At 34.8% G+C, this 12,500-nt stretch overlaps 1 protein-coding gene across 2 annotated transcripts in view; it reads right to left on the bottom strand.

Moving 5' to 3' along the window:
• Nucleotides 1-12,500, bottom strand: part of pak1 (p21 protein (Cdc42/Rac)-activated kinase 1) — a 45,419-nt gene that overhangs the window by 22,520 nt on the left and 10,399 nt on the right. The window lies entirely within an intron of this gene.

Below are 12,500 nucleotides of genomic sequence, written 5' to 3' on the forward strand. Positions count from 1 at the left end.
ACCCATGTGGACTCACATTTCAGACAGTGCCGTCACATTTAGCAGAGCTCTGTCATCACTGTGGTCTCTTTTATCGGGAACACACACACACACACACACACACACACACACACACACACACACCCCTTAGTTAAACTAAATACAGAGTTGAGGTGTTAAAGTTCATCTGCTGATAAATGTGCCAACAAAAAGTGTGACTAAAACACACACACACACTCATCGACGATTTATGTAAAAGTAATAAATAATTAGTTAATTATAAAACATTTAAGTGAATCGTTTTGAGTTGTGCAATACAATATGAGCACAAACAAGTGCACTGTGCTTAGGTTTTGATGTAATACACAGTTAAGTGTGACCGAAAAAAGGTTGACTAATATATAAATTAAAAAATTTAAATAATAAATAATTATATACATAAAAATAAGAAACGTAGATGGACGGATGATGCATGGATAGAAAAAGGTCATTAAAAAGCATGACATAAACGGAAAGAATATTAAAAAGAATGTGAATGAATGAATGAATGAATGAATGAATGAATGAATGAATGGAGGATAAAAAGAAAAAACTGATGAAAAAGAAAGAAAGAGAATATGAGTGATTTGAATGAACAACCTGAACCCAAATAAAGAAAATGACAAAAAAGGATAAAATCGTTTTTTTTTTAATAAGAACCAAAGTCACAGTGATTTAAAGCAATTAGGAGAAACAGAGCCTCGCTGTGAGATATAAAGTCACAGATTCACAATTACTGAAAAAAGACACAGTACACAAGTGTTTTAGAGACAAAGACCAGTGAAACAGCAGGAAGGAGGAAGTGAGGACTTGGGACTTTGGTCTAGTCTCTGGTAATTAACCACACACACACACACACACACACACACACACACACACACACCTAACAAACCTCAGGTGCTTTTCATTCAAGTAAACAAAAGGCTTCATTCACAGCTGAACCTGCGTGTTCCCCTTCATTGTCTCAAAGAGCATGTGCAAAAACCAGAGTCACGTTCTGAGACCTGAAAACCAGAACACACACACACACACACACACACAACGTAAGAGGAAGTTCTGGTGTGTACCTGTGAGTCAGCGCTCCCTTTATCAGCTCGTCTGCACTTAAACACCTGATGCTGTCCTGTGCTGACGTACAGGCGCTGTGGTTTTTACTAGTTCATTCTCACCCCTTCGAACACTCGACAGTCAAAAAAATTATAGAATTAACTCAAACTCCCATTTATTTCAATTGCAATAATGTCTAAAAACCAGGCTAAATGCTGCTGATGCACAAATCCCACCTGCTTAACCCTTTCAAGACATCTTTACCATTTAAAGCTAATGGAAACTAGCTTTTGCTACTGAATGCAAAAAATTAAAAAGGTCCTTCTGACTTTTTTTCTTCACAATTTTGAGACAAAGTCAGAGTGTGAGATCTGCACTTTTAATTCTGAGGGGGGGAAATGCAAAATTGCAATAAAAAAAATTAAAAACGGAGGCAATTGCAATTAAAAATTGTGAGATAAAAATTACAATTATGCAATTAAATTAGCAAATTTTTAAATTCTGATTTTTTTTGCCTGATTTAAGTCGGAATTGAGGTATAAACTTGCAATTAAAAAGTATTAAAAAGAATTGTGAGGTTAAACGGTCACAATTACAATTATGCAGTTAAGTTGAACTGTGATGTAAATTCATAATTTATATGTTTATAATTATGACTTCTCATCACAATTCCGAGTTTTATACCATAATATAGTTAACTCCATAAAAATAGCAAAAACACAAAACAACAACAAATTTATAATTAATCTCATTCTATTGTACAAATGCCAGTTAAAATTAAAAACTACAAATTCATTAGCCATGTCTCTAAATAAATAAACTGATATTTTTTATCTAATTATTGTGTCATTGGATCATTATTGTTAATTGCAATTATCTCAATAATTAACTGAAATGAAACATTAGATTAAAAAATATATATACAAAAATTAAAGCTAAACAGAAATATTAAAAATGACAGAAGGGCATAAAAATGATTACATTTTAAGCTGCATCCAAAATATAAACATTGGTGCTGTCGTATGATTAATCGCATCCAAAATAAAAGTCTTTGTTTACTCAAAATGTGTGTTAATATTTATCTATATAAAGACACACACATACAGTTTTTTATATTTACATATATTTATATTCACATAATATATATATTATAGATATATTTAATATATAAACATTACATATTTTCTTAAATACATGCATGTGCATTTACATACACATATTATGTGTACAAAGACTTTTATTTTGTTTGACAGCACTAAAAAAAAAAAATCTAAGTCAAAATAGGAATAAATACTGCAGCCCTAAGTAAATAATACTAAAACAACATGCCAACAGAGATGAGCTGGGGTTTACTGAGCTCGAGTGAGATCACACAGAACAAAGCATCATTCATCAGGATAAGAATAGCTCTCGTCTCTGGAGGTGTAATAGAGCGAGGAGTGACGGAAGCACAGCTATTAAAATAGCCGCTGCTATAAATGTAGGAATTGTGAATTTATGGATTCGCCTCGTCAAGCAGGTCCAGTCTGAGCCAGAATTCAGGTCTGGGCTCTTCTTGATAGACTCCTGAACACGGGTTTCTGATCGCTCCTGCCTCACGCCCATTAAACGCCGGTGTTGTGACACGGGTTGGAATCAGCTGAAATGTTTCGCCGACATGCGGGTTAATTTGCCTCCAGCTGCGTGAAACGGCCTGTAGGAGACCTGCAACGGCAGGCCAGAAACAGCTTCTCATTACCTCCGTGAAGCCACGCAGAGACAGAACTTAATCTCGTGTACAAGCTGGTGTTAAGAAAATTATAGCAAACAAAGAAGTGATGCATGAGAGGCTGCGCAAGACGTCTGATCCGGGGACTGCAACTACACTGAAAGCATCTTTAACATTCACACGTCAGAAACGCATCACAGAGACAACATTCATTTCGTCTAAGACTAATATTACTATTGCTTCTGCTATTAAACTTCATAAAAGTTTAAATGTTGTTTATAAAAAATTTATTAATATTTTGCATTAGCTTTTTAATATATATATATATATATATATATATATATATATATATATATATATATATATATATATATATATAGCAAGGAATTTTAAATGGGAAAGTTTAAAAAAAGAATGCAGTTTTTTTTTTTTTTACTCCACTCAATGCAGTTTTTTTAATTAATTGGCTCAATTTCTATATTAGTTATTTTTATTTCCATTTCAGTGATTTTTCTATTTTTAGTGACCATTTTTTTAAAGTCTGATTTTTCATTTATTTATTTATTTCTATTATTGTGTCACTAAAAACATTTTTAATAGTTGGATCAATATTGATAGTCTCGCACAAGAGAATGAAGGCATTTGATTGACGTGCAAAGCGTTCAATCAGTTTATCTGAAATAGCTGATGTCACAATAAGTGTCTGACATTAAAAAAAAAAAAAAACTGCTAAAAATAGTAAAACGTGTGCAGAGTTTGTAACCAGAATTCCTTTCTACACAAAAACATTAAAGAAATGTAATATATTTAAAATTATATTTTATATTACATAAAATTACATAAAATTTAATAATATTTTCTTGATATAATCAAGAAGAAAAAAAAAACTACCAAACCTGTGACGTCAATTTTGCAACCTTTTTAAAATCCTGTGCTTCCTCAAAAATACTAAGTGCATCAACCCAATCTGCATCTTGTGCATGGTGCATAGTAATATTCGTGTCCAATTTGCATGCATTATTTTCAGCAGCATTCAAGGCGCATGCACGGGCGTTCAGTCTGAGACGCAGTCTACTTTTTATGCAGTTCTCTTCCAGTGAAGACATTCCATGTAAATGAAATAATCCCGTCTCTCGCCTTACACACATCCTTCAAGTTGCACCTCAGAGAAACTCGTCTGAACGTCTGTCTGATGTCCAAACACTCGACTCGGGGTTCACGGACATGACAGATGCGTTTCATAACGAGACCGCTGAGACCCGACTGCACATCAGTCTCGACCAACCGCTCACAGCGCCCTTTAAAATATGACATTGAACCATTTTTTGCTTTCCTCGTGAATGTTCCTGGTCTTATTCTGCACAATTCATCACTAAACATCACTGGAAGTAAAGTACAGGCGTTTGTTTTCGGTCTTTCACCAAAACGCTGAATTTAAAGGAGTAGTTCACTCAAAGATTAAAGTTTGCTGAAAACATCCTCACCCCCAGGCCATACAAGATCAGATGAGATTAATTCTTCATCAGATTTGGAGTAATGTAGAATTATATTTCTTGCTCGCTAACGGGTGCTCTGCAGTGAATGGGTGCCGTCAGAATGAGAGTCAGAACGGCTGATAAAAACATCACCATAATCCACATCCAGTACATCAATGAACGTCTAGCCAAGCCAAAAGCTGCGTGTTTGTAAGAAAAACAATCCATCATAAGCATTTTAGTCTATAAGTTAATAATAATGCTTCCTCCACTCCAATGAAAACGCAATGCAATTCTACATTTCTCCAAATCAAAAACAAACTGAAGGTGTTCATTATAGGTGAAATTTTTAAATACTGCATGCATTTAAACCTCACGGGAAAAAAAAAAACAAAAAAACAATATTTGGTTTCGTTTAGAAATGAATGCATTGCACGTGATAATTCATGCTGTATTTTAAAGGCAAATGGCACAAGAGAAAAAAAAAATACAAAAGGATTGATTACAAACCCAACAAAACCCAGTTACACATATAAACAACTGATCTGACAAAAACAAAACCGCACAGCATTTTCCAAGAAAATACTAATTTTTCTAAATTTTCAATTCAGTGCGTTTCTCGTCTTTGTAATCGTTTGTGAAATTCGCCAGCAATTTTCTGAGAGGAAACAGTGCCGGCACCAACTTTTCCCTCAGCGTAGCGGATCGGCCGAGGTCTCAATCGATGCGCTTGCAACGCGAAGCTTAAACTACGCGATATTAGAGCGGTTAAATATTTAGAGCTTTCTGAAAACGGCACGAAATCATGAAGTCGTGCACAGCACATTTCACGTGGTCGAGCAAACTCTGGGTTCAGTGGCTTCGAACCTCTAGCAGTCTGTCGTTCCCTGGAGATCCAGCGCCCGGGCCCGGCAGGACACGACGCTTCACATCTCCCCGGGAGAACACGCACTCCTGGGGTTAAACTGGGTAGCAGGCCATCCCGTCATGTTCAACATACACACACACACACACACACACCCTCCAGACAAAATAATTACACATTCTGATGTTCAAAGACAGATGATGTGAGAATGAGCTGTGTGTGTGGGGGGGTGTTGTGTGTGTGTGTGTGTGTGTGTGTGTGTGTGTGTGTGTGTGTGTGTGTGTGTGTGCGTGTGCACAGCCAGGCATCTATTAAAACCATGAGAGACGCTCATAACAGCGCCGGCGGTCGTTGGAGGGGGTCGTGTTACAGACGGAGAACAGTGTTGCAGCTTTATGTACATGCTAATGATCTACACGGGGTGGGGTGCTGCCAGACACTTTAAGTGTATATTTTATCATATTTATAAAAAAAAAAAAAAAAAAAAAAAAAAGCACAGCGCTGCAGCTTCTAAGTATGCCGAATTACTCCCAAGACACACAGGAATACTGAGCTCACAGTTTTCGGCTGACATTATGGTATTTCCTGAAAACATACAATCTTGGAGGACGAGCAAAATGCACACATGCATGATAGATTGTTTGTTTTGATTATGCCAACTTGAGAGCAAACTATTTTTTTATATTTTTTTAAAATTGTAAAATATTTGTAAATATTTACAGCAATATTAGTATATTTTTTATATTTTAAGAAATATTTTAATTTAATTTAAATACATTTAAATAGATCATTGCGCAACTCTGTGCTTAAACTATGTGATACCGAAACAGTTAAATATTTATAGCTTTCTGAAAACGTTATGAAATTTGCCATCATGTACAGAATATATTTTGCATAACAGACCACTCTCGAATTTGCTAAATCTGCGATATTATTTATAAAACGGGCAGAAAACTTATTAAAAAAAAATTGTAAAATATTTTAATTCATTTTAAAACATGAATGCTACAAATATTTAACATACTATTTCTTTTAAAAAAAATCTTGCAAATATTGCAGTTTAAATTAAAAAAAATTAATTACTGCAGCCAAGATACATCTGCATAACAGACATTTACTTTCAATGTATAAGAAAAAACTTTTCATTCCTAAGTACATCTTGGTTGCTAATATAATGCGTTTCCTCCCTAAGAATCAATAATCATGATAATCTTTAGAAATAAAGCTGGATTAAACATCAAGAATAAAAAGCCTGAATGTGCAGAGCATGCTGGGAAGACAAAGAACTTACAAAACCTGGAGGAATTTTGTTAAGAAGAGCGTATTTTTATGCCTGCAGTTAATATATTAACACTGAATGGCACTGAAACTACTTCCTGTGTAGCGGAGAATGACCTAAGTGAGTTCATTTAGGGGTGTCCGGGATGTGTACGTATGCAAAATAACTTCTAAATGAACTAAATCGTGTTTTTACCAAATCTAATGCAATCTAATTTTAGGGTTCAGGGTAAAAGAGCAAAGCTTGTGTAAAGCGGAAACACAGAGATCGTCCGATCCCTGGAGTCGTGAAGCTGCGGCGGCCCGAGCCCAAAAACAGCAGATGGTCCCGAAGAAACACGGCCAATTTTACATAGAAATCAATGGACAGAGAGAGAGAGAGAGAGAGAGAGAATTAAACGAGATCTGAGCAGGACAGTCACACTGTTAACATCAGTGACCATCAGTGACCGCAAGCACACTCAAACTCACCATTATCAGACTGGTTCAAATTGGCTTAGCCCTTGGATTAGTCTTGGACTGGTGGATTAGTGTTGGATAAACTTGGGCATAACATGCAATCACACAAATAAACACAGTCCATCATCCAGTTTTCTCCTTGTGGTGACCATGGAAACATCTCAAGGAGGACGGAGGGAGACTTCATATATCATGCCTGAATCGCAGGCTCTCTATAAATACTACAACCTCACCCTAACTGAAAGCTTATCGCATTTTTTTTTTTTTTTTTTTTTTTGGAGTATAAGCTTAGTTTAACATGAAGACATTCTCGGATGTCTTAAAAGAAGTTTTTTTTCAGATTAGCTCAGTTTGTGGCAAGTAATATTGAAGATGAAATTCATGGGAATGTAATCTGAATCAGTGGTTCTCAGCTAGTTTTCATTTAGTCCCAGATTGGAAATTAAGTGAAGATTAAACGCAAATGTCTTTAAAATCAACATTTACATGTATGACTGCACAACGGAGTAAAAAAAGTGCGTTTTTAAATAAACAGGAGTAGGTAATACTGATAAAAATGTTTCAACAAAGCTTTTTTTAAACATATAAAATATTACTAATAACATTACTTTATTAATACTTCACTAAAAAAGTAGCTATTTATGAAATATACAGCAACAACATAATATTATTACTACTACTACTACTATGTAATAAAAAAAGAAATTATAATACTACTACTGCTACTACTAATAAAAATAACATTTTATATTAAAAATAAATAATAATAAATTAAAATAAAGTTAAACAAAATAGGACTTTATCAATAAATGTATTTAAATGTGTGTATTTTTTATATACATTTTATCTTAGTTAATTACTAATTATTATTATTCCTCACTAAAACAGTACTTGAGTAAAATACAACAACAATAAAAAAGTACAACATAAATATTACAGCATATTATTTATTGCTTACTTAGATTGCACGCATTAAACCATTAAGCTTTTATTTTAGCACCAAGCATTTATTTTAAAACGGCCTTTAAAGCTTCCTTTTGTTGACGGTCAAACAGCCAGTTTGGCCAGGCGTTCGGCTCGTGTTGTGCTCCCAAATGCATGATTTGTTAATCGCGCTAATCCACATCACGATTTCGGTTTTAATTCGATTAATCGGTTTGGTTGCTGAACGAGCTCGGGGTCACAATCCACCGACGACGAGCCGCGTTCGCATTCGCTCCCCCGCGGATGCATTTCATCCAAACGATAAAAAACCCCAACAACACAGGAAACAGGAAGTGCACGCTTCGGGGGAGCCGTAAAACTTCCAATTTATATCCCATCATCCCTCCAGCATCCAGACGGGACTCTGGGAGGGGCTTCAGGCCTCAAACACACCCGCATAATCTATGAGACGCTCTGAGAGCATTTCTGACAAGACCCCCCGCTGAAATGTTAGTTTAAGGAACATACGGACGTCTTGCTCCCAGAGTCCTCTGGGAGACGAGAAAGAGAGACAATAGCGTCTATTTTTTGGGCATGGGAGGGTCTCTATGGGACCCCGAAGACGAGGGGGAGGGGATTAAACGCGACCCTAGACCGCAAAACCAGTCACGGGGGTCAGTTTTTTGAAGTTCAGATTGAATAAGCCGAATAAATAAGCTTTCCGTTGACTGACAGGACAGTATTTGGCTGAGACGTGACTCGAGGGCACAAATATTGAGAATATCACCTTTAAAGATTCCCTCGGATGATTGTAAAGAGCTTCGGGAGCGCAGCAATACACAATAAAAGCGCTGCATAAATGTTTCACTCGTTCGTTCCTTCATAAAGCTGTCCAAATGAAGTTCTTGGCAATGCATATCACACATGCAACTCTGCAATACCTGTCATAAGCATATTTGTGGCAACAACTAAAAATACATTGCATAGGTCAAAATGATCCACTTTTCTCTTATGCCATTAGGATTTTAAGTAAAGATCATGCTCTGTGAAGATATTTGGGAGATATATCAAAACAGGCAATGGGCGGATTCTTTTTTTATTCAGAGTAGTGGAAAGAAAACATCCTAAAGACACTGTTAAGCGTTTCTTTTCTAGCACTTTATCTATCCGTGCCATTAGATTTCAATTACAACACATATGTTCATCAAAAAGAGTTTTTTTCTCCTGCACGAGCCGTAAATCTCCACTTCAGCAGCACTCACAAACACCAAACAGGTTTTTATTCCCGTCTATATCCTCAAAAGGTTTTCATATACACAGCTATTTGCTTGATTAATCACAACATTTTAATCCTCCCAAAATTGCTAAAAAATATAGTGCAATCTGTGCGTTCGCATTTTCTGAATTATGGAGTGACAAATGCGATATCCAACATAAAAACTTTTAACTCTAATGTAAAAAAAGAATCAAACAAATGGGCAATTATGATTTATTTATGCTAGAAATGTATGCAAATTAGTGCATATTTCATTAAATAATTACTCTTACATATCTAAACCCAACATTTCAGAAAGCTCGTAATACTAAATATTTTGCAATTATCAATCAGCCGACAATAACTATTATTAGTCGTTGTTGTTTCCTTACCATATTCACTGCAGTGTCACTCATTGCTTTTATGATTTATAATATAATATGCATTGCTGAGAACTTTGTTCGGACAACATTAACATTTTTTTTCACCCCCAGATTCCAGACTTTTTTTAAACTGTTGTATCTCAGTCACATATCATCATATCCTAACAAAGCACGCATCAATGTTAATCTTATTTATTCAGATGATGTGTAAATATCAATCATGACTGCTTTTGTGGTCCAGGGTCACACAGGAGGTTTACAAAATATCTTCATGGAACATTTAATAGCCTAATGATGTTTAGCATAATAATTTTGACCCGTACAGGTACTTATGCCTCGTCAGATATAGATGTTCTCTTCACGGGACGCACATACTGGAAGTGGAGTAAGAGTACGGCCTGTAAGAAACTCTAAAGACAGTGTCTGGCAGCTCGATTTCATTGATCAGCTTCTGGCCGGCGGTTCTCCTTCAGAGATGGGCTCTGGATCTCAGATCGATGCCGTGAATCATGGGTAATTCTTGTCCGTCGGACTGCAGCGATGCTCAGGTTCGACTACACCATCTCTCTCTAGGACTGAGGCGAGTGAAAACCGAAGAGCAGAAATTTGAGATTTGCTTTAAAAGCAGCTGAAAGCCTCTGATGGAACAAACCTTAAAGAATGTGAGGATCGGCAAAAAAAAAAAAGCAGCTTTGACGAACACAAATTTTCATTTGAATATTTAGTGCACTAAATGTAAACCGTGCACTACTGGTATCGGGAAAGAATAAATAAATCTGTCATTTTAGAAAAATATATATATATTTTTTTTTTAAAGACATTAATTTATTCGGCAAGGATGCACTAAGCTGATCACAAATGGCATTTATAATGTTTCAAAAGACTTCTGTCTCAAATAAATGCAATACTTTAGGAAGAAAAAAAAAAGAATCCTGAAAAATAAAAATGTATCACGCTTTCCATGAAAAATATGAACAAAAATTCAATTTTGATCACAGTAAAAAATAATAAAAAAAAAATAATAATAATTATATATATATATATATATATATATATATATATATATATATATATATATATATATATATATATATATATATATATATATATATAGATGTTTATTATCAGCAGGGCATAATTTGACAGATATAGATGTGTAATATGCAAGCAGTAAACACAAAGGCAGCGACGGCGTGGTCACATGATCTACAGGACACTCCTCCTCTTAAACCAATCTCTGAGTGTCGGTCAGACGGTAATGTCAGCAGAGCCGGACTCCTGGCTCCAGTGTCGATGGAGCAGATCGAGTGTAATATCACTTAATGTTTATACTAAAGAGAGCAGAGCAGTGGTACGATAAATCACAGCCAGTGCTGATGTCAGGAGATCTCTAATACATGAGTAAGAGAGACTTCCCACTCATATTAAAATAAATAAATAAATATATAAATAATAATGAAAAAAAAAAAAAAATAAAATAATAATAATAATAATATATATATATATATATATATATATATATATATATATATATATATATACACACACACACATTTGATTTATGATAAAGAAAAATAATTATATAGATAAAAAAATTCTACTGCTATTATATAAATTATAGAAATAATTCAATATCATGATCATAGTGCATCATAATCTCAATTCTATTCAAAAGGTTTTTTTTACATAATATATCAGTAGTGTGTAGTCTATATTCTCTCTCTCTCTCTCTCTCTCTCTCAACAGCACTAAAATAATAATTAAATCATGACTACCATAATATATAAAAAAAACAAGTAAATAGGTACTGATATGTTATACTTATTTAGCATTTATACATAAATACTGCAGAAAACAAAAGAAAGGAATAATCAATGCTGATATCACCACAAACATACATAAAAATAAAATACAGTGTCTGATATATCATGTAATTATTTAGCATTTATATAAAAAAAAAAAGTACTGATGTAGCATTTTTTTTTTATTTATCACTACAATAAATAATCATTACTAATATACCATATAACTTTTTGCTTTCATACATAAATATATAAACACTGACTTCTATCGTTTTATAGTGAGCAAATGACGCATGCCCTAACCCTAAATCTATCTCGTGCACTAATTTTAAATGATGAGTAAGACATTCTTTAGTGTATTTATTAAGGCCTTTCTCAAAGGAAGCATTAGCGGCTCGCTACCACGCAGGAGATTTCAGGTTTTACTGTTCTTGTGGGAGCATTTATTCCTCTTAATGCCGACCGAACCCGATCACAAAAACAACAGCGGCTCCTGCACATGCACACAAACACAGCTCATCCCAAAGACAGCAAGCTGACGATCCCGGAGACACGTCAGCTAAAAGCAAGTCCCATCGCTGTAGTTACGGCGCATGCATCCCCAGCTCAACTTTCTGCTCGAAGCCAACTAAAAGTCTCTGTTTTCTCTCGAAGGGCCCGTCAAAGAGCTGTGATCTCATGACATCATGTGCAAAACATTCCCCGTCCCACCCTTGGATTCACAAAACTATATTTTTTCATTTCAGCGGCGAACGCACACAGAAAGATCACCACATGACGCTTTATTAGCCGTGCGACCCGTTTTAATCCTCCAGGTGTAGAATCTGAGCATCTGATCACTTTAGAAATTTAATGCACGTACTTAACGGTAATACTCGTTATTTTTATTCAAATAAATGTATAAATATTTTTTTTTTTAAAAATGATCACATGTATGAACGTATTGCGTAAATGTATAAATATTAAATTGAAAATATATATTAAATTATGTCCTTCAAAAATAACAAATATTTTAAACTAACATTATACTTAAAATATTATAAATAATTAAAATAAATAATAAATAAATATGTAAAACACAGACAAGCTGTCTATGAACTCTCAAGTGTGTTTTAGGAGCTTGAGAGAGATTTAGGAGTGAAATGAGAACAATGCATAGCCTGTGGTAGAATAGGTCTTTCTATTATTCATCAAACCCCACCGACTCGACTCCACCTCTGCTGCTTTTCAAGAGGCACACAGGTATCAGGTATAGCGCTGAAAGCAGAGAAACAGACCAATAATAG

Source organism: Puntigrus tetrazona, chromosome 18 (genome assembly GCF_018831695.1).
Source record: "Puntigrus tetrazona isolate hp1 chromosome 18, ASM1883169v1, whole genome shotgun sequence".
Classification (NCBI taxonomy): domain Eukaryota; kingdom Metazoa; phylum Chordata; class Actinopteri; order Cypriniformes; family Cyprinidae; genus Puntigrus; species Puntigrus tetrazona.